General features: G+C 47.3%; 1 non-coding gene and 1 pseudogene across 1 annotated transcript; one reads left to right on the top strand and one right to left on the bottom strand.

Annotated features, from left to right (window-relative positions):
* The first annotated feature begins 16,356 nt into the window (after positions 1-16,356).
* On the top strand, positions 16,357-16,792 carry LOC139240654 (histone H2A-III-like; annotated as a pseudogene).
* Positions 16,793-23,965: 7,173 nt separating this feature from the next.
* trnas-gcu (transfer RNA serine (anticodon GCU)) lies at positions 23,966-24,047 on the bottom strand. Its single transcript has one exon. It is a non-coding gene; the product is annotated as a tRNA-Ser (tRNA).
* Positions 24,048-24,279: the final 232 nt, after the last annotated feature.

The following is a 24,279-nucleotide window of genomic DNA, read 5'->3' on the forward strand; positions in this document are numbered from 1 at the left end:
CATTGTAAGTGGTCCCTGGATTTGATGATTCATTGAAACTGGTCCCTGGATTTGGAGCCTCAGTGTAAGGGGTCCAAGGATTTCATGCCTCAGTGCAAGTGGTCCCTGGATTTGATGCCTCAGTGCAAGTGGTCTCTGGATTTGAAGTCACAATGCATGTGGTTCCTGGATTTGGTGTCTTAATGTAAGTGGTCCCTGGATTTCGTCACGTATTCAACTATCATTGTAACCCATGTATAAGCTGACCTAAGTTGTACACCTTGAGAACATTGAACACAAGGCGGTGAACAAGTGGCAGACACTCCTAACCTGGACTTACAGGTATAAAAGGGAAAGCTCCACCCACCCTCATCGCTTGAGGTCTTGGTAATAAAGGTAACTGGTCACAGAGTGACCTTCTCTCAAGTATGGGCCTCGTATCCATTTATACTGTATAATAAGTACATATCATTTGCGACGAGAAAGTAGGATTTAAACCACGTGAGCATAGCCACTAGTAGCACCGAAGAGAGGTACTGTGTTGGTGATGATTGGGATGACTTTATTGAGAGACTACAACAAAGTTATGTCACTAAGGAATGCTTGGGACAAGATTCGGCCGACAAACGCAGAGCTCATCTCCTGACGATTTATGGATCCAGAATATACTCCCTGATGAAGGCCCTTCTAGCAGCAGAGAAGCCGGAGACAAGACGTTCGAAGAGCTCAGTAAGTTGATCGGGGAACACATTAAACCTGCGAGCAGCATGCACAAAGCGAGACACTAGTTTTACATGAATTGGCGGTGAGAAGGGCAAAGCGATCCTGACTTCATGCCAGATCTCCGACGACTGGCGAGCCTATATAAGTGCACAGATGCAGGCAGAGCGGAGATGATGCGAGACTTTTTTATTGAGGGCATCGGGCGTGCTGGGGTTTTCGGGAAACTGATTGAGACCAAAGACTTGACCTTGGAAGCGGCGGCTCTGATAGCCCAGACTTTAACTCAGGGGAGGAAGAGACCAGAATGATGTATGACAAAAATATTGGCTCAAATTGAAACATAGAAACATAGAAACATAGAAAATAGGTGCAGGAGTAGGCCATTTGGCCGTTCGATCCTCCACCGCCATTCAATAAGATCATGTCTGATCATTCACCTCAGTACCCCTTTCCTGCTTTCTCTCCATACCCCCTTGATCCCTTTAGCTGTAAGGGCCATATCTAACTCCCTCTTGAATATATCCAATGAACTGGCATCAACAAATCTCTGCGACAGGGAATCCTACAGGTTAACAACTCTGAGTGAAGAAGTTCCTCCTCGTCTCAGTCCTAAATGGCCTACCCCTTATCATAAGACTATATCCTCTGGTTCTGGACTTCCCCAACATCGGGACTTCTGGACATCCTCAACATGGCGAACATTCTTCCCGCATCTAACCTGTCCAGTCCCGTCAGAATCTTATACGTTTCTATGAGATCCCCTCTCATCCTTCTAAACGCCAGTGAACAAAGGCCCAGTTGATCCAATCTCTCCCCATATGACAGTTCAGCCATCCCTGGAACTAGTCTGGTGAACCTTCGCTGCACTCCGTCAATAGCAAGAACGTCCTTCCTGAGATTAGGAGACCAAAACTGAACACAATATTCCAGGCGAAGCCTCACCAAGGCCCTGTAGAACTGCAGTACATAAGAAGATAATAACTAGGAACAGGAGAAGGCCATCTAGCCCCTCGAGCCTGCTCCGCCATTCAACAAGATCATGGCTGATCTGGCCGTGGAGTCAGCTCCACTTACCCGCCCGCTCCCCATAACTCTTAATTACCTTATTGGTTAAAAATCTATCTGTCTGTGATTTGAATACATTCAATGAGCTAGCCTCAACTGCTTCCGTGGGCAGATAATTCCACAGATTCACAACCCTCTGGGAGAAGAAATTCCTTCTCAACTCGGTTTTAAATTGGGCTCCCCCGTATTTTGAGGCTGTGCCCCCTAGTTCTAGTCTCCCCGACCAGTGGAAACAACCTTTCTGCCTCTATCTTGTCTATCCCTTTCATTATTTTAAATGTTTCTATAAGATCACCACTCATCCTTCTGAACTCCAACCAGTAAAGACCCAGTCTACTCAATCTATCATCATAAGGTACCCAACCCTCTCATCTCCGGAATGCGGCAAATGACCAGGGATTCTACATTGTTAACGCACACACAATTCTCTCGACAGACAAGGGCAATCGGACATGTCCCAGCATGCAGTAGAAACCAAAAGGCGAATTCAACAGAGACGATGGCGAGCTGAACGGTTTATCATGCCATTGCAATGGACAATGCGGCCAGTAATGGGGCAATCAACACCTGTTAATGGTGCACTTAAGGACAGTTACAAAGACAGTTAGTGACGATCGACTGGTAATTGACCTTTTGTTTCCAACAACGGGTCCTCCACCTCATGCTAGAGGTGTGGAGCCAAACACCCAGCCAGAGCCTTCAGGTATCAGCAATATACCTGCAGAAACTGCAACTTCAGTGGTCATTTGGCGCGTATGTGCAGGAAGCCTGCAGCCAGGTTAATGTACGAGGACGGCGGGCCTGCTGTTAGCACTACGACGCCAAATGAATACTGGGGAAAATCACTGGAAGCTGAAGTTCAGCGAGTTCATGTGGAGCACATATACAGTTCATATACCAGGACGCTACCAATAATGATGAAAGTGCTCCTCAATGGCATCCCATTATTAATGGAGCTCGACACGAGGGCCAGCCAGTCCTTAATGAATATCAACCAGTTTGAAAGATTGTGGGTGTCCAAAACCAGGAGGCCAAAATTATTGCCGATTGATGCACAGCTACGGACATATACAAAGGAGATAATTCCGGTGTTAGATTCGGAGAACAGGTTGCCGCACTGGATTGTCCTGGGGGACGGTCCCACACTACTGGGGAGGAGTTGGCTTGCTGTCATGAACTGGAAATGGGGCGATGTCAATGCATTTCTTCTTTAGAGCAAGTAACATGCTCACAGGTCCTGGACAAAATTGACTAATTATTTCAAACCGGCATCAGCACTTTCTTGGGGGCTAAGGTAGTGATTCACATAAACCCAGACGCCAGGCCAGTACACCACAAGACCGGAGCGGTGCCGTACGTGATGCAGGAAAAAATAGAATGTGAATTGGACCGCCTGCTGAGGGAAGGCATCATCTTGCCAGTTGAATTCAGTGACTGGGCGAGCCCGATCGTGCCGGTGCACAAGGCGGATTGGTCAGTCAGGATATGTTGCGCTAACAAGGCCACCATCAATCGGGTGTCACTCTAACACCAGTACCCACTACCGAGAGTGGAGGACCTCTTTGTGACACTATCCGCTGGCAAACCTTTTTCAAAATTGGACCTGACCTCAGCTCCCTTGAGCCAGGAACTGGCGAGTGAGTCGCAAAGCCTGACCACCATTACGACACACAAGGCGTTGTTTGAGTATAACAGATGTCCGTTCGGGATTCGTTCAGCCGCCGTGATCTTTCAGCAAAATATGAAAAGCCTCCTCAAGTCGATTCCAAGTCGATTCAAGTGGTTTTTCAGGACGACATCCTCATCACGGATCGCGATGCTGAAGAACACCTCCATGAACTGGATGAGGTGCTACGCAGACTGGACCGGGTAGGTCTGCGACTGCAAAAGGCAAAGCGCGTCTTCTGAGCTCAAGAGGTAGAATTCCTCGGGATGAGGGTAGCAGCTGACGGGATCAGACCTGCTGTGTCGAAAGCGGAAGCGATCCGGAGAGCACCCAGACCCCGTAAAACGATGGAGCTGCATTCATTCCTGGGTCTCCTGAAATATTTTGGTAACTTTCTTCCCAAATTGAGCATACTGTTAGAGCCCCAGCACATACTCCCATTCAAAGGTCGCGATTGGGTCTGGGGGAACAGCCAGAAAAGGGCTTTTGATAGAGCACGCAACTTGTTATGCTCCAACAAACTGTTAATATTACATGACCCATGTAAGAAACTTGTTCTAACGTGCGATGCGTCGTCCGATTGGGTCGGGTGTGTGTTGCAGCATGTGAATGCCAATGGTCAGTTACAGCCGGTAGCTTATGCCTCCAGAAGACTGTCCCATGCAGAAAGGGGCTGCGGGATGGTAGAAAAGGAAGTGCTAGCATGTGTATATGCAGTAAACAAAAATGCACCAGTACCTGTTTGGCAGGAAATTTGAGCTAGAGACAGATCACAAATGCCTAACGTCCCTTTTGGCCGACAACAAGGCCATAAATGCGAATGCGTTGGCCCGCATACAGAGGGGGGCACTTACGTTAGCCGCCTATGTATATACAATTCAGCACAGACCGGGCACTGAAAACTGCGCCGATGCACTGAGCAGCCTCCCACTAGCCACCACCGAGGGGGCAACTGAGCATCATGCTGAGATGGTCATGGCTGTTGAAGCTTTCGAAAGCGAAGGTTGACCTGTGACAGCCCATCAGATTAAAGACTGGACAAATAAAGACCCCCTACTGTCTTTAGTTAAGAAATGTGTCCTGAATGGGGACTGGGCAGCCACGTGCAGGGCATGCCCTGAGGAATTTAAACCGTTTCATCGGCACAAGGATGAACTCACGATTCAGGCCGATTGCCGACTATGGGAAAAGCGAGCAGTCATGTCCCAGATGGGCAGAGTGGTGTTTATCAGTGAACTTCACAATGGGCATCCGGGCACTGTCACGATGAAGGCCATTGCCAGGTCACATATTTGGTGGACAGGTATAGATGCAGACCTGGAACTTTGTGTTCGCAGGTGCAACACGTTTGCTCAGCTGCTCAACGCATCCAGGGAAGCCGCCATTAGCCCCTGGTCCTGGCCCACCAAGCCATGGTCACGCAACCATGTGAACTACGCAGGTCCTTTCATGGGAAAACATTTTTTGGATGTAGTAGACGCCTTCTCTAAATGGATTGATTGTGCCATTTTAAATTCAAGCACATCCTCTGCCACGGTAGAATGTCTGCGGGCAATGTTCGCTGCCCATGGTGTACCGGATGTCTTGGTAAGCTACAATGGCCCGTGCTTCACAAGCACTGAATTCCGGGACTTCATGGCAGGCAATGGAATCAACAATGTCAGAATGGCACCGTTCAAGCCGGCCTCAAATGGCCAGGTGGAACGTGCTGTGCAGATAATCAAACAGGGGTTGCTCAGAATCCAAGGGGATTCCCGACAAAGCCGCTCATCACGCCTCTTGTAGGCCAATAGATCCCGACCACACTCACTCACAGGGGTTCCACCCGCAGAGCTGCTAATGAAAAGGACGCTCAAAACAAGGTTATCCCTTATACACCCTACTATGAAAGAAATTGTTGAGAGCAGGCGTGAGTCACAATGTGAATAGCATGACAGGAATGCGAAAGCGCCATGTATTGATGATAATACACTGTTTTTTTTTCTTAATTACGCTGCAGGGCCAAAATGCCTTGCAGGCACTGTGATTGCCAAAGAGGGGAATTGGGGTTTTGGAGGTTTACTTACCAATGGACAAATATGCCGTAAACTAGTGGATCAAACTAAAAGGAGGTTCAGCAACCGCATAGAAGAAGCAGAGGAAGAACACGACGTAGAGTTTACTCCACCACAGGTGACCAAACATCGGAACCAAGTGGAGGAGAGCCCAGTCACTGTGGGCAGTCCGGACAGGCCTGAGGCATCGCAAACAGCAGACACTCAGGCCAGCGCCCAACAACCAGAACCCCAACTCAGGCGCTCTACAAGGGAGTATAAACCACCAGAGAGACTTAACCTGTGATTTCAATAAGACTTTGGGGGGAGGTGATGTCATGTATTCAACAATCATTGTCACCCATGTATAAGCTGACCGAAGTTGTACACCTTGAGAACATTGACCACAATGGGATGAACTTGTGGGAGACACTCCTAACCTTGACTTTCAAGTATAAAAGGAGGAGCTCCACCCACCTTCATCACTTGAGGTATTGGTAAAAAAGGAGACTGCTCACAGAGTGACCTTCTCTCAAGTCTGGGCCTCGTGTGCATTTATACAGTATCGTAAGGACATATCAGATTTGGTGTCACAATGAAAGTGGTCCCTAGATTTGGTGTCACTATTGAAGGGAATCCTGGATTTGTTGTCGTCATTGGGACTGTGGACAACCCTGCAGACCAGCAACGCATTTAGCCCAGAATGATCCCACTGAAATCTATTCCCAATTAACACTACCCACATTAATTCACCAGAAACAGCCCCGTGCCTGCAAAGAACTGCAGCCCCGCATTTAGCTTCGGTGGAATATACAATACCAAACATTTTAAAGAAAAAGGAAACCCATCATACTTCAAGAAAGGCGATTAATGGGCAGTAAATACCCCTCAATCATACAACTCATTCACCTCTACTCTCCAACTCACCCTCGCCCATTACTCTTTCGCCCCTACTCTCCAAACCCCTTACCCAACTCCTCTATCACCACATTTCTTTCAAACCCTCACCCCAGCTCCTCTTTCACCCTTCTCTCCAAACCCCTCCACCAACTCCTCTTTCACTCCTACAATTTCATTTTCAACATCACTTACACAAGTCATCCACACTGGAGGTAAATCTGAGGAGCGTCTATGTGCTGGTGAGTTGATCACTGGAAAATTAAGTGCAGAATCTGATGGGTGCTGCTCATTACCCTCGGTGAGATTTAATCCCCTTACCACTGAATACTGCGGACAGACAGTAACCTTGCTAACGGAATGGTCATTGTGACATCACTTTCTAATCAAGGGCACACAGGACAATGGGTCATCAATAAATGGTAAAGGGATTAAACACTCTGCAATTACATCATAAATAATAGGAAATAAATGCTGAAAAATAACTGGCGAAGATAATAGCTTATCTCTGTGAAATTCACGAGCAAACAATAAGAATGATGTGTTTAGTTTACACACACACACACACTTACACATATATATATAGCAAAGACTTTGTGTGCACACTTTTCATTTGTTGTGCTTAAGCTGATGCAATATGTTTTATTAGGTCTTGCTGCGTCAGGATATAAAGATACCGCACGCTATTGCTCCAACTGCTGCCTGGGGGAATGGAGCAGATATTTAAAGGGACATGGACTCCCTTTTCTCTGCCTAGTTATACTTAAAAGAACAGTCCAGTTTATCTCGCAGTGTCGGAGGACTTCACAAGCCGAGCTCGCATTAACAATCGCTCCCTTCTATATTGTGCCGTGATTGTAAAGCTATTTATTTTCAGTGACTTGAGCCTTTCTATAATGTCTCAATTGTTTTTGATGATCCATTTGAATTGCTTTTCTAACTTGAAAGGATTTAAGAATTGTGCATTGTGACGAAGGTTTTGTTTAAAGGTGGATTTACATTTGTTTGAAAATATTCTTTCTAACCCTCCCCCAACCCCACAAATTTTGGAACACTCTGCAATACTGACTGGGAAGGTCCCAAGTTCGGTCCTTGATCTGGGCTATTAGTTGTTCTCAGTCAAGGCAGCAATTCAGGGGTTCTAACTGTCCTCACTACCACTGGGTTAAATATAAGTAAAAATTATCCAGTTCCCTTGCTCTTGATACCGATCCAGTGACATCAACTGCGAAGTGTGTGGATGTCACTTGAGGGCAGGATTGAACTCGGCTCTGATGCCTAACACAGTGGAAATTTATATCTTGTTGTTAAAGTAACAACTTTTGTAACCTCCATTTGCAGGGTATTAGAAGGGGAGGATCTGCAGCTTGGAAACTCAAACCAATCATCACGTCAATATTTGAGGGAATCATCGGATTCATCAGGATCACCTTATCATCAGTCTTTGGACAAACGCCAATCACAGCGAGGAGAAACAGTACATATGTTCTGTGTGTGGATGTGCCTTCAACAAGTCATCTTGCCTGTGAGACTCGTGTGCCCAGCTGACTCAACACTGTGAATGTGGGGACAGTGGGAATGGATGCAGATGCACGTCAGGTGAAAACACATCAGGGAGAGGCCGTTTACCAGCTGAATGTGGAAAGAGATGCAGTCGCTTATCTCAACAACTGCTGGAGGCACATGCTAAATCCTCTAAGTGAAAGTGATTAACAGACTGGATTTTGTGTTCAGTGAACCCGGGCCTGTTAGCTATCCCTAATCTGGACAGCAAGGCATAGAGAGGCACTCTGGAATCTGTGGGGAACTGGGACTTGTCCCTGAGAGTAACCAATGGCATGAGAACTGAAACAATCGAGAGTTAGAATGGAGAAAAGGCCCAAAATGGAGCAGTCAGTAACAGGACATCAATAGTCGCCTCTTATCATAGAGATATCAAATATTGACATATTGTGTAATTTGAAATATCAAAATATTAAACTCCAGCCCAGTTTTCAGTATGATTAACATCAGCAGAAACAAATCCCAACTGACAGGCCAAACATGATTCAGTCAGAATGTGATTAGCAGCAGTAATACAGTAGAACCCAACCCCTGTAGTCACTTGTGAACTCGCAATTCAGATGACTGAATGAAACTCTTCCCACATTTCCCCAGTGTGAACTCGCTGGAGTTTCAGCAAATGATGGAGTGAAACCCTACCCACACACGGAGCAGGTGAACGGCCTCTTCCTGGTGTGACTGTGACCATGAATTTCTAGATCAGACGGGGAGCTGAATCCCTCCCCATTACCTCCACATTCCCTCGGTTTCTCCATGGTGTTGGTGTCATTGTGTCTCTCCAGGTTGGAGGATCAGTTAAAAATTCGTCCACACACACAACATATATGTAGTTTCTCTCCCCTGTGAATGATGCGAAGTTTTTTCAGGCTGTGTAACTGGTTGTGTAACTGGTTGAAGCTCTTTCTAGTGCACTGGAACAATTACACTCATATGCTTGTGTGTCGCGGTGTTTTGCCAGATGTTTGTAATATTTTCCCACAGAGAGAAAAGACAAACATTCCTGCTTCAACATTCAAAGGCCGAGGATGTTGATCATTTCCACGTTATATAGTTGGGTTCAGACCTGCACCAGCTGTGTGCAAAGTGAGAATAAAATCAATGAGATGCTGATTTTCTCTGCTGGCCACTGGGACTTTTGACTGGCCCAATAGGATGAGTTTGTAATTGCCCGATAGTTTGAGCCTGGACTGGTCCAATAGGGCGAGATTGTGCTGGCCCAATAGTGTGAGCCTGTGCTGGCCCGATAGTGTGAGATTGTGCTGGCCCATTAGTGTGAGACTGTGCAGGCCCAATAGTGTAAGCCTGTGCTCGGCCGATAGGGTGAGACTGTGCTGGCCCGATAGGGTGAGACTGTGCTGGCCCGATAGGACGAGCCTGTGCTGGGCCAATTGGGTGAGCCAGTGGTGGCCCGATAGGGTGAGACTCTGCTGCCCGACAGGGTGAGCCTGTGCTGGGCCAAAAAGGTGAGCCTGTGCTGCCCGATAGTGTGAGCCTGTGCTGCCCGATAGGGTAAGACTGTTCTGGCCCAATAGGGTGAGCTTGGGCTGGACCGATAGCGTGAGCCTCTGCTGGGCCAATAGGGTGAGACTGTGCTGGCCCGATAGGGTGAGACTGTGATGGCCCGCAAGGGTGAGACTGTGCTGGCCCGATAGGGTGAGCCTGTGCTGGGCCAATTGGGTGAGACTGTGCTGGCCCGATAGGGTGAGACTGTGCTGGCCCGTAAGGGTGAGACTGTGCTGGCCCGATAGGGTGAGCCTGTGCTGGGCCAATCGGGTGAGACTGTGCTGGCCCAATACGGTGAGCCTGGGCTGGCCCGATATGGTGAGCCTGTGCTGGGCCAATTGGGTGAGACTGTGCTGGCCCGATAGGGTGAGACTGTGCTGGCCCGTAAGGGTGAGACTGTGCTGGCCCGATAGGGTGAGCCTGTGCTGGGCCAATCGGGTGAGATTGTGCTGGCTCGATAGGATGAGACTGTGCTGGCCCAATAGTGTGAGACTGTGCTGGCCCGATAGGGTGAGCCTGTGCTGGGCGATTAGCGTGAGACTGTGCTGGCCCTATAGGGTGAGACTGTGCTGGCCCGACAGGGTGAGCCTGTGCTGGGCCAATAGGGTGAGACTTTTTTTAAAATATTTTTTTAATTATTTTTTTTTTAAAACATTTTTCGTTACCAATCTTTCCAATTCTTTGTCAAATCACAAACGCCCGAGGTCACCATTCACACATCAACGATCACTCTGCGCCAATGCTCTTAGCCAAAAGGCCGAGAGCCACGGCATCGTTCCTGGAAGTACTGCAATACCAGGTTCGTGCCATGGAGGTGGATCGGTCAGGCCCCCCACATACTTCCGTGGAGGTGGATGGGTCAAGCCACCCCACCCACCTCCTATTTTGTGCTGGCCCGATAGGGTGAGACTGTGCTGGCGTGATAGGGTGACCCTGTGCTGGGCCGATAGGGAGAGACTGTGCTGGCTCGATAGGATGAGACTTGTCTTACCCGATAGTGTGAGACCATGCTGGCCCGATAGGGTGAGCCTGGGCTGGCCCGATAGTGTGGGACTGTGCTGGCCCAATAGGGTGAGATTGTGCTGGCCCAATATTGTGAGCCTGTGCTGGCTCGATAGTGTGAGGCTGTGCTTGCTGAATAGTGTGAGAATGTGCTGGCCTAATAGGGCGAGCCTGGGTTGGTTTGATAGGGTGAGGCCGGGCTAGCCCAAAAGTGTGAGCCTGTGCTGGCTCAATGGGGCGAGCCTGGGCTGGCCCGATAGGGTAAGCCCGGGTTGGCCCAATAGTGTGCACTTGGACTTCCCCAATAGGTTGTATCAGTGCTGTCCCAATCGGGTGCATTGGCTGCTGTATAGTGTCCACATCTCTGAGCCATACAGAGGGGATGTACTAAACAGCCCTGGAGACAATGTGCTTGCTGAAAGATTTGAACTCAAATTGCTGGAGAAATAACATCAACGATGTATTCACAAGATCCTGCAAATCCCCTGGGAGGACAGATGCACCAACGTTAGCGTCCTTGACCAGGCCAACATCACCAGCATCGAAGCACTGACCACACTCGACCAGTTCCGCTGGCCGGGCCGCATTGTTCACGAGCCTGACACAAGACTCCCAAAGCAAATGCTCTACTCGGAACTCCTACATGGCATGCGATCCTAAGGTGGGCAGAGGATGCGTTTCAAAAACACCCTCAAAGCCTGTCTGATAAAGTGCAACATCCCCACCGGTACCTGGGAGTTCCTGGCCAAAGACCACCCGAAGTGGAGGAAGTGCATCCGGGAGGGCATTGAGCACCTCGAGTCTCATCGCCGAGAGCATACCGAAATCTAGCACAGGCAGTGGAAGGAGCGTGCAGCAAACAAGTCTACACACTCTTTCATTCAACCACTGTCCATCCCAAAAGGGATCAGACTGTAATTCCCGTATTGGACTGTTCAGTCACCTGAGAGCTCACTTTTAGAGTTGGATCAAGACATCCTCGATTTCGAGTGATTATCTATGATGATGATGAATACGGTGAGCTTTGGATGGCGCAATAGGGTGAGCATGGGATGGCCCAATAGGGTGAGCCAGGCTTGGACCAATAGGATGAGCCCAGGCCCAGGGTCACCAGACAACAATCAGCACAGCAAGGCTCCCTTACAGGGGCCACTGACCTGGGCACAAACATGTGATCAATCAAACTGACATACACCCTGAAGCCCCGCCCACACATAGTCCCTGCACAAAGGAGCACACATGCGCCGTGAGACCCGCCCTGAACAAGATGGCGGCCGCTGAGCCCGCTCCCTGCCCGGAAAACAGTTACCACCAAGAAAGTAATCAAGAAAACATCACCGAAGGGCGGCAAGGAACGTCGAAGGTGGAGGAAGGAGAGTTACTCCATCTACATCTACAAAGTTCAGCCCGACACCTGCATCTCCTCCAAGTCTATGGGCATCATCAACTCGGTTGTGAACGATATTTTGGAGAGCATCGTGGGTGAGGCTTCCCGCCTGGCCCATTACAACATGCGCCACACCATCAGCTCCCGGGAGATCCAGACCGCCGTGCGCCTGTTGTTGCCCGGGGAGCTGGCCAAGCACGCCGTGTCGAGGGACAAAGGTGGTTACCAAGTCCACCAGCTCCAAGTAAAACTGCACGCTGTCCTGAGAGATCAAACTCAAACATAACGGCTCTTTTAAGCGCCATCCACAACATAGAAACATAGAAAATAGGTGCAGGAGTAGGCCATTCGGCCCTTCTAGCCTTCACCGACATTCAATGAGTTCATGGCTGAACATTCAACTTCAGTACCCCATTCCTGCTTTCTCGCCATACCCCTTGATCCCCCAAGTAGTAAGGACCTCATCTAACTCCTTTTTGAATATATTTAGTAAATTGGCCTCAACAACTTTCTGTGGTAGAGAATTCCACAGGTTCACCACTCTCTGGGTGAAGAAGTTCCTCCGCATCTCGGTCCTAAATGGCTTACCCCTTATCCTTAGACTGTGACCTCTGGTTCTGTACTTCCCCAACATTGGGAACATTCTTCCTGCATTTAACTTGTCTAACCCCGTCAGAATTTTAAATGTTTCTATGAGGTCCCCTCTCATTCTTCTGAACTCCAGTGAATACAAGCCCAGTTAATCCAGTCTTTCTTGATAGGTCACTCCCGCCATCCCGGGAATCAGTCTGATGAACCTTCGCTGCACTCCCTCAATAGCAACAATGTCCTTCCTCAGGTTAGGAGACCAAAACTGTATACAATACTCCAGGTGTGGCCTCACCAATGCCCTGTACAACTGTAGCAACACCTCCCTGCCCCTGTACTCAAATCCCCTTGCCATGAAGTCCAACATGCCATTTGCTTTCTTAACCACCTGCTGCACCTGCATGCCAACCTTCAATGACTGATGTACCATGACACCCAGGTATCTTTGCACCTCCCCTTTTCCTAATCTGTCACCATTCATATAATAGTCTGTCTCTCTGTTTTTACCAACAAAGTGGATAACCTCACATTTATCAACATTTTCTTCATCTGCCATGCATTTGCCCACTCAGCTAACCTATCCAAATCGTTCTGCAGCCTCACAGCATCCTCCTCGCAGCTCACACTGCCACCCAACTTAGTGTCTTCCGCTAATTTGGGGTTACTACATTTAATCCCCTCATCTAAATCATTAATGTACAGTGTAAACAGCTGGTGCCCCAGCACAGAACCTTGCGGTCACTGCCTGCCATTCTGAAAAGTACCCATTTACTCCTACTCTTTGCTTCCTGTCTGACAACTAGTTCTCAATCCATGTCAGCACACTACACCCAATCCCATGAGCTCTAACTTTGCACATCAACCTCTTGTGTGGGACCTTGTCGAACGCCTTCTGAAAGTCTAAATTTACCACATCAACTGGTTCTCCCTGTCCACTCAACTGGAAACATCCTCAACAAATTTCAGAAGATTTGTTAAGCATGATTTCACTTTCACAAATCCATGCTGACTTGTACCTATCATTTCACCTCTTTCCAAATGCACTGCTATGAAATCCTTAATAATTGATTCCATCATTTTACCCACTACCGATGTCAGGCTAACCGGTCTATAATTCCCTGTTTTCACTCTCCCTCCTTTTTTAAAAAGTGGGGTTACATCGGCTATCCTCCACTCGAAAGGAACTGATCCAGAGTCAATGGAATGTTGGAAAATGAATGTCAATGCATGCACTATTTCCAAGGCCACATCCTTAAGTACTCTGGGTTGCAGTCCATCAGGCCCTGGGGATTTATCGGCCTTCAATACCATCAATTTCCCCAACACAATTTCCCGGCTAATAAGTATTTCCCTCAGTTCCTCCTCATTACTAGACCCCCCGACCCCTTTTATAACCGGACGGTTGTTTGAGTCCTCCTTCGTGAATACAGAAGCAAAGTACTTTTTCAATTGGTCTGCCATTTCTTTGTTCCCCGTTATGACTTCCTCTGATTCTGACTGCAGGGGACTTACGTTTGTCTTTACCAACATTTTTCTCTTTACATATCGATAGAAAGTTTTGCAATCTGTCTTAATGTTCCCTGCAAGTTTCTTCTCATACTCCATTTTACCTGCCCTAATCAAATCCTTTGTCCTCCTCTGCTGAGTTCTAAATTTCTCCCAGTCCCCAGATTCGCTGCTATTTCTGGCCAATTTGTATGCCACTTCCTTGGCTTTAATACTATCCCTGATTTCACTTGATAGCCACGGTTGAGCCACCATCCCTTTTTTATATTTATGCCAGAGAGGAATGTACAATTGTCGTAGTTCATCCATGCGGTCTCTAAATGTCTGTCATTGCCCATCCACAGTCAACCCCTTCAGTATCATTCGCCAATACATCCCAGCCAATTCACGCCTCATTCCTTCAAAGTTAGCCTTCTTGGAATTCTGGACCATGGTCTCTGAATTAACTGTTTCATTCTCCATCCTAATGCAGAATTCCACCATAGTATGGTCACTCTTCCCCAAGGGGCCTCGCACAACCAGATTGCTAATTAATCCTCTCTCATTACATAACACCCAGTCCAAGATGGCTTCCCCCCTAGTTGGTTCCTCGACATATTGGTCTAAAAAACCATCCCTTATGCACTCCAGGAAATCCTCCTCCACCGTATTGCTTCCAGTTGGGTTAGCCCAATCTATGTGCATATTAAAGTCACCCATTATAACTGCTGCACCTTTATTGCATGCACCCCAACTTTCCTGTTTGATGCCCTCCCGAACATCACTACTACTGTTCGGAGGTCTGGACACAACTCCCACTAACGTTTTTTGCCCTTTGGTGTTCTGCAGCTCTACCCATATAGATTCCACATCATCCAAGATAATGTCCTTCCTAACTATTGCCTTAATCTCCTCCTTAACCAGCAATGCTTCCCCACCTCCTTTTCCTTTTATTCTATTCCTTCCTGAATGTTGAATACCCCTGGATGTTGAGTTCCCAGCCCTCATCATCCTGGAGCCACGTCACCGTAATCCCAATCACATCATATTTGTTAACATCTATTTGCACAGTTAACTCATCCACCTTATTACGGATACTCCTTGCATTTCGACACAAAGCCTTTAGGCTTGTTTATTTAACACCCTCTGTCCTTTTAGAATGTTGCTGTACAATGGCCATTTTTGTTCTTTGCCTTGGGTTTCTCTGCCCTCCAATTTTCCTCATCTCCTTTCTGTCTTTTGCTTTTGCCTCCTTTTTGTTTCCCTCTATCTCCCAGCATTGGTTCCCATCCCCCTGCCATATTAGTTTAACTCCTCCCCAACAGCACTAGAAAAATCTCCCCTGTGGACATTGGTTCCGATTCTGCCCAGGTGCAGACCGTCCGGATTGTACTGGTCCCACCTCCCCCAGAACCGGTTGCAATGCCCCAGAAATTTGAATCCCTCCCTGCTGCCCCATTGCTCAAGCCATGTATTCATCTGAGCTATCCTGCGATTCCTACTCTGACTAGCATGTGGCACTGGTAGCAATCCCGAGATTACTACTTTTGAGGTCCTGCTGAAAGAGCTGCACAAACGCATCACCCTTTCGACTCAATTTAATGTAATTCTTTCCTGAACAAGTGTATGGGGACCTTTGCAGTTCGAGCTGTAGATTTAGTTTTAAATTTTCAGATAACTGATTTTACTTTCCGGTTCTTCCTTTTCCCGCCCTAAACTACAAACACGGTCACTGGTCGCCTTTTCCCTTTGCTCTCAGATCCGTTCATTTGCATCGCCTGCCAAAGAATTAGAAACTTGTTTTCGGATGATACTCAGACATTAGCCACCTTGATCTCTCTCACGCCCTTTTCAATTTAAAAGAAAATTCTACTTAGGATTCAAACCCATTATTAACCTTCGAGTCCGAGTGTAACAACCCAGAATGGGTGTTCTTACAGAGACCAGAACCGGGGCAGTTTGAACACTCTGTCCCTCTTCCCTTTTCACAGAAGGACTCCCAGTTCTGGTCTCACTGATGCCTGTGCGGTTGATCGATCGATAATCTATGAAATCCAACTTTTACAAAGATTGAGATGGATTGTGTCCCGTTACAGAATAAGTGGGGAGTGATTCCCTCCCATTACATATAGTTTGAAACTGAACCCGAACTTAATCCTGATTGTAACAGCCTGGAACTTGCACGTGAAATGTGGATTAAGACAAAGGGAAAATAAAAGTGTTTGGACTTATTTTTGGCTAATGGGGAAGTTACTAACATTATACGCAATTTTAACAATTATTGGCGGGATTTTTGAATTTCTAAATCCTTCGAAGACTGACTGTTCAGAACAGTCATTTGCGCCTCGATTTCTTTGGTGGGCTAAACAGGCTGCGATTGGTCATCCGAAAGGACCAATGAAATTCACCACAGAGCGACCAATCATAAGTTCGCTCCCTGCATTCCTCCAGAAGGTATAAGGCAGATGTGGGAGGAGTTTCTCATTCTTTCCATGAACGTGTAGATTGTGGAAATATCTAGAAGATGAAAAACAGGCGGAAAAGCTCGGGCCAAGGCCAAGTCTCGCTCCTCCCGGGCCAGACTGCAGTTCCCTGTGGGCCGTGTTCACAGGCTCCTGCGGAAGGGGAACTATGCTGAGTATGTGGGTGCCGGAGCTCCGGTCTACATGGCTGATGTGCTCGAGTATCTGACCGGCTGAAATCCTGGAGCTGGCCCGCAACCCGGCCCACGACAACAAGAGGACCGGCACCATCCCCAGACACATGCAGCTGGCCATCCACAACGACCAGGAGCTCAACAAGCTGCTGGGAAAGGTGACCATCGCTCAGGGCGGGGTGCTTCCTGATATACAGGCTGTGCTGCTGCCCAAGAAAACCACCAGTGTGTCCAAGAGCAAGTAAAGAGGACAGGATTTAATCTAATAAACCAAAGGCTCTTTTCCGAGCCACCCACAGGATCAATGTAAGGGCAGGTTAATGCTCTATCGATCACAATTGTCCCAGATCTAAATTAACAATTCAATCTCTGCAATTAAGCGGTTAGGTTCCTGATCAGAAAGGACCCTCAGACATTGTCGGTTTTAAACTGGTCACTGCCGACAGACAGTGCAACAAGTTTGCTGTTATAAAATCCTGCTGTAAGGTACCATAAATCATTTCTGGCCTGCAAGGCCGTAAACATACACCGATTGCGATGGCCGGGTAGGTCTGCGACAGAAAAAGGTGAAGTGCATCTTCCTAGCTCTAGAGGTAGAATTCCTGTGGATGAGGGTAGCAGCAGACGGGATCAGACCTACTGTGTCCAAAACGGAAGCGATTCAGAGGGCACCCAGAAACCGTAACACGACGGAGTTGCATTCATTCCTGGGGCGGCTGAATTATTTTGGTCACTTTCTTCCCAAATTGAGCAGGCTGTTAGAACCGCCACACGTGCTCCTGCACAAAGGTCCTGAATGCTTCTGGGGGGACAGCCAGGAAAGGGCTTCTAATTGAGCACAACATTTGTTATGCTCCACCAATATGTTAACGCTATATGACCCATGTAAGAAACTTGATTTAACATGCGATGTGTCGTTCTATGGGGTCAGGTATGTGTTTCAGCATGTGAATGCCAATGATCAGTTACAGCCGGTAGCTTATGCCTCCAGAAGTCTGTCCCAGGCAGAACGGGGCTACGGGATGGTAGAAAAGTAAGCGCTTGCATGGATATATGGAGTAAAAAAATGCACCAGTACCTGTTTGGCAGGAAGTGTGAGCTGGAGACAGGTCACAAACCCCGAACGTCCCTTTTGGCTGACAGCAAGGCCATAAATGCAAATGGATTGGCCCCCATACAGAGGGGGCACTCACGTTCGCCGCCTATGACGACACAATTCAGCACAGACCGGGCACTGAAAACTGCACCGAAGTACTCAGCAGGCTCCCACTTGCCACCACCGAGGGGCCAACCGAGCATGCTGCTGAGATTGTCATGGCTGTTGAAGTTGTCGAAAGCAAAGGCTCACCTGTGACAGACCGTCGGATCAAAAGCTGGACAAATAGAGACCCACTATTGTCTTTAGTCAAGAAATGTGTCCTAAATGTGGACTGGGCAGCCACGTACGGCGCTTTCCCTGAGAAATTCAAACCATTTCACAGACACAAGGATGAACTTTCGATTCAGGCAAATTGCCGACTATGGGGAAACCGTGTAGTCATGCCCCAGATGGGCAGAGAGATGTTCAACAGAGAACTCCACAATGAACACCCAGGCATTGTCATGATGAAAGCAATTGCCAGGTCACAGGTTTGTTGGCCAGGGATAGATGCAGACCTGGAATTTTGTGTTCACAGATGCAACACATGTGCCCAGCTGGGCAATGCGCCCAGGGAAGTCTCACCTTAGCCGCTGGTCCTTGCCCGCCAAACCATGGTCATGTATCCATGTGGACTACGCAGGTCCTTTCATGAGAAAAAATGTTTTTCGTTGCAGTCGAGGCCTACTTCAAATAGATCGAGTGTGACATTCTCAATTCAAGCACATCTTCCGCCAAGGTTTCAAGTCAACGTGCAATGTTCGCTCCCCATGGTCGACCGGACGCCTTTGTCAGCGACAATGGCCCGTGCTTTACAAGCATTGAATTCCAGGACTTCATGGCAGGAAATGGTATCAACCATGTCAGAACGGCACCGTTAAAGGCGGCCTCAAATGGTCAGTTGGAACGAGGAGTGCAGATAATCAAACAGTGAATGCTCAGAATCCAAGGGGGTTCCCTACAAAGCCGCTTATCATGACTCCTGTTGGCCAATAGATCCTGACCACACTCGCTCACAGAGGTTCCACCCGCAGAGCTGCTAATGAAAAGGACACTCAAAACCAGGTTATCCATTATACACGCCACCATGAAAGAAATTGTTGAGAGCAGGCGCCAGTCACAATGTGACTACCATGACGAGAATGCGAGAGCACGATGTATTGATGTCAATGACTCTGGGTTTGTCCTCAACTACGCTGCAGGGCTTAAGTAACTCGCAGGCACTGTGATTGCCCAAAGAGGGGAATAGGATTCTGATAGTTAAACTTACCAATGGACAAATCTGCCGCAAACACGTGGATTAAACAAAAAGAGAGTTCAGCAACCACATAGAAGAAGCAGAGGAAGAACACGATATAGAGTTCACTCCTCCACAGGCGAGCGTACATCGGAACCAAGCGGAGGAGAGCCCAGTGATTGTGGACAGTCCGGAAGGGCCTGATGCACCGCAAACAGCAGACACTCAGGCCAACGCCCAAAAACTGGATCCCCAACTCAGCCGCTCTACAAGGCAGCGTAAACCGCCAAAAAGACTTAACCAATGATCCCAATAAGTCTTTGGGGAGAGGTGTGCAGTTTTATTTGGAGCTGGTGTACTTGGGCACCGCCTTTGTCCCTTCCGAGGCGGCGTGCTTGGCCAGCTCCCCCGGCAGCAGCAGGCGCATGGCGGTCTGGATCTCCCGAGAGCTGATCGTGCGGCGCTTGTTGTGATGGGCCAGGTGGGAAACCTCACTAGTGATGCGCTCCAAAATATCGTTCACAACCGAGTTCATGATGCCGATGGCCTTGGAGGATATGCCAGTGTCAGGGTGTACCTGCTTGATCACTTTTTAGATGTAAATGGAGTAACTCTCCTTCCTCGACTTTCTGCGCTTCTTGCTGCTCTTCGGTGGTATTTTAGTGACCGTTTTCTTTGCGCCTTTCTTGGCAGTATCTAATAAGAACATAAAAACATAAGAATTAGGAACAGGAGTAGGCCTTCTAGCCCCTCGAACCTGCTCCGCCATTCAACACGATCATGGCTGATCTGGCTGTGAACTCAGCTCCACTTACCCGCCCGCTCCCCATAAACCTTAATTCCATTATTGGTTAAAAATCTATCCATCTGTGACTTGAATACATTCAATGAGCTAGCCTCAACTGCTTCCTTGGGCAGAGAATTCCACAGATTCACAACCCTCTGGGAGAAGAAATTCCTTCTCAACTAGGTTTTTAATTGGCTCTCCCGTAGTTAGAGGCAGTGACCCCTACTTCTATCTCCCCGACCAGTGGAAACAACCTACTTGCCTCTATCTTGTCTATCACTTTCATTTATTTTAAATGTTTCTATAAGGTCACCCCTCATTCTTTTGAACTCCAACGAGTAAAACTGTTTCCCCCGGTGGTGGGAGCGTGCTCAGCAGCCGCCATATTGGTCAGGGCGGTCTCACGGCGCATGCACGGTCCTTTGTGCAGGGAAAAAAGGGTGACCGGTGCTTCAGGATGTCTGTCAGTTTGATTGGTCACATGTTTATGTCCAGCTCAGTGGCCCCTGAAAGGGAGCCTTGTTGTTGTGATAGTTGTCTGGTGACACTGGGCCAGCACGCCTCACGCTCTTCGGTCAGACCAGCCCACGGTAACAGTATTGGGCCAACAAAGTCTCATCTCCTTGGGTCAACCCGAACTCACACTATTGGGCCAGACCGGGCTCACCCTATTGGGTCACGCAGGCACATCCTATTGGGCCAGCTCGGGTTCCCCCTATTTGGCCAGCACAAAAGGCCCAGTGATCAGCAGAGAAAATCAGCAGCTCATTTATTTTATTCTCACTTTGCGTACTTAACCAACCATGTAAACTGGAAATGATGAATACCATCTGGCTTTGAATGTGGAAGGAGACACATTTTTCTGTTCTGTCTGTGGGAAAATATTTCAAACATCAGTGTGACTGTAAAAGCACCGAGACACACATACACTATCGGAGTGAGAATGTTCCAGTTTACTGAATGTGGAAAGAGCTTCAACCAGTTACACAGCCTGAAAAACATCGCACCATTCACAGCGGAGAGAAGCTACACGTGTGCTGTGTGTGGACGAAACTTCAACTGATCGCCCAACCTGGAGAGACATAAGGACACCTGCTCCATGGAGAAATCATGGAAATGTGGAGACTGTGGAATGGATTCAGTTCCCCGTCTGATCTAGAAATCCTTCATCGCATACACACTGGGGAGAGACCATTCACCTGCTCTGTGTGTGGCCAAGGTTTCACTCAGTTATCTGATCTGCTGAAACTCTAGCGAGTTCCCACTGGGCAGGTGTGGGAAGGGATTTACTCAGTCATTTGAATTGCGAGTTCGTAAGGGACTGCAGGGGTTGGGTTCTACTGTCCTTACTGCTGTTAATCACATCCTGACTGAATCGTGTTCATTCTGTCAGTTGGGATTTGTTTCTGCTGATGTTAATCACCCATAAAACTGGGCTGGAGTTTAATATTTTGATATTTCAAATAACACAGTGTGTCGATACTCGATGTCTCCATGATAAGAGGTGACAAATTGATGTCTTGTTATCGAACGCTTCATTTTGCGCCTTTACTCCTTTCTACCTCTAGATTGTATCAGTTCTCAGACCTTTGGTTACTCTCAGGACAAGTCACAGTTCCCCATACCGTCCAGAGTGCCTTGATGTCCAGGGTAGGGATAGCTAACACGCCCAGGATCACTAAACACAAAATCCAGTCTGTTAATTACTTACACATACTGGAATTTTCTTGTGCCCACAACATCTCTCTCAGCTTCAATGTGTGAATAGAGTATCACACCTGCAAAGCTTGCTTCAATTTAAATTTGAATCCACTGAGTAAATGTATTTTTTTAAAATATCTGTAAGTAAACCGAACACATCAACTAATTGGCAAAGGTTTAAAGTCAACTAGATGGACAAGTAAAAACATCATGAGCCAATAACACAGCTCGATATTCACAGGAGAAAGTATGTTATCTAAGTCCTCGAATGTCAGTTGGTGAGATGAGAGACTGAATCTTTTTCCACACTCAGGCGGTAAACGGTCTCTCCCTGATGTGTTTCCACCAAACGCACATCTGCAACCAATCCCACAGTCCCCACATTTACAGTGTTTAGTCAGCTAGGCACACGAGTCTCGGAGGTTGACGAATAGTTGAAGTTCTATCAACACGCAGAACATGTGTCCTGTTTCTCACCGCTGTGATTGGTGTTTTTCCAAAGGCTGATGATAACGTGATCCTGATGAATCTGTTGATTCTCTCAAATCTTGACGTGATGTTTGGTTTGAGTTACCAAGCTGCAGATTCTCCCATTCTAATACCCTGCAAATGTAGGTTGCAAAAGTTGTTCCTTTAAGTACAGGATATAAATTCAGAATCGACAAATCTAGATTCTATAGGACATCCTGTCCGCTCCTGTCCCTCCAACGATGTAAAAGCCTTATTCTAGACACACTCCCTCCATCCTTACTGTCTAAAATCAACTGCGAGTTACTTTCTCCAGGAAGTTCTGAATCTGGCTGGGTGCAATTCCACAGAAATTTGTTAACCTCTAGTGCTTCACCATCAGTCGAGTCAGTGAGTGTCAGCAGGATTTCCGCTGTGGTAGGCATCAGAGCCGAATCCAATCCTACCCCCAAATGACATCGACAAACCTCCCAGTTGAAGTCACTGCATCAGTATCAAGAGCAAGCGCAGTGGCTAATTTTTAGTCATATTTAGCCCAGTGGTACTGAGGACAATTATAACCCCTGAACTGCTGCCTTGCCTGAGATCAACTAACAGCCCAGACCATGGACCGAACTTGGGAACTTCCCAGTCAGTATTGCAGAGTGTTCTAAAATTTGGATGGTTGAGGGAGGGTTGGAAAGAATATTTTGAAACACATTTTACTCCACCTTTAAACAAAACCTTCGTCACACTGGACAATTCTGAAATTTTTCCAAATTAAACAAGCAAGTCAAGTGGATTATAAAAACAATGTGCAATTTTAGAAAGGCTCAAGTCACTCGAATAGACAGCTTTACACTCACAGGACTTTACAGAAGGGAGCGAATGTTAATGGGAGCTCGGTTAGTGAAGTCCGCCGACACTTTGTATTAAACTGGACTGTTCCTTTAAGTATAAATAGGCAGAGAAAAGAGAGTCCGTGTCCCTTTAAATATCTGCCCCATTCCCCCGGGCAGTGTGAGGAGCAAAGGCGCGCAACCTCTTGAGATACTGACACAGCAAATACCGCCGAATTGGTTCCCGCAAGTTCCTAAAGTCCTAAGAAATACGTTACATCAGGCTAAGTAGAACAACTGAAAAGACTGCTCACAGAGTCGTTGCTATGTGTGTGTGTGTGTACACAAAACACATCATTCTTAATCTTTGCGAGGGATAAGCTACTTTCTGCACCAGTTATTGTCCAGCATTTTATTTCATATTTTTTACAATGTAATAGCAGAGTGTTTAATTCATTTACCATTTATTGATGACCCATTGTCTTGTGTGCTATTGTTTAGAAAGTGATGACAGAATGACCATTCCGTTACCAAGGTAAGCATGTCTGTCCGCAGTAGTCAGTGGGAAGGGAATTAAATCTTTGCCTTGGGATTTGGACGCTGTGGGAACATCGGCGCAAAATCACACGTTTTAATGTGAAATGTGTGTGGTTTCTCACATGTCGACCGGCTGTGAGAAATGGAACTTTGAGTAAAAAATGGCGGGGCTCGTCCGCGAATCTCTCACATATCAAATCACATATCTCATTCCGAAGTGAGAATAAAACCCCTAGACCAACGAGCCGCCGACAGTGAAAAACGCTGCTCTCAGATTCTGACGGTAATGAGAAAAGATATTAGCCCCATCGTGCTTCTGCTATCCCTCAGAAAACTATCTAATTAATCCCCCTCTCCATAATCCTACAAATGTTATCCTTTTGAAGAATATATTCTTAATTTGAGACATGACATGAGCAAAGTACAGCATCCTTGCAAGTAAAAGGCGAATTTGAATGACAAACCGATCAGCAAGGTCAACGCTGTAAGACAACGACGAAGCGAATGGGATTCGAACCTATGCATGCAGAGCACACTAGATTAGCAGTCCATCGCCTTAATCTCTCTAATTAGTCCCCCTCGCCATTATCCTGCAAATGCTCTCCTTTTGACGAATATATTATTAATTTGAGACATGACATGAGAAAAGAACAGCATCCCTGTAATAAAAGTGGAATTTGGCGATGACGTTAAATATGAATGTAAAAACGTGGTCAAGCTGTACACCAACGACGACGAGGATGGGCTTCGAACCCAAGCATGCTGAGCACAATGGATTAGCAATCCATCGCCTTAACCTCTCGGCCACCTCGCCTCTGCTTCAACAATCGTCAGCCATTCAATCTCCTGCTTTTTGTATCCAAACAGAAATAATGTGCAAGAAAGGCCACTTCACAGCTTGCTCTGCCCGTGCATGCAGATCGACAATTATGAATGCTTGCCATGAGATTCTTGAAACAAACAGCCTTCCTTTGCTTCAGGTGAGTGACTGGAAGAGATGGTTGGTTTTTCGCCAGAATCACAACAAAGAATATAACATTTCACGT

This window comes from Pristiophorus japonicus, chromosome 33, assembly GCF_044704955.1.
Source record: "Pristiophorus japonicus isolate sPriJap1 chromosome 33, sPriJap1.hap1, whole genome shotgun sequence".
In the NCBI taxonomy this organism is placed as follows: Eukaryota; Metazoa; Chordata; class Chondrichthyes; family Pristiophoridae; genus Pristiophorus; species Pristiophorus japonicus.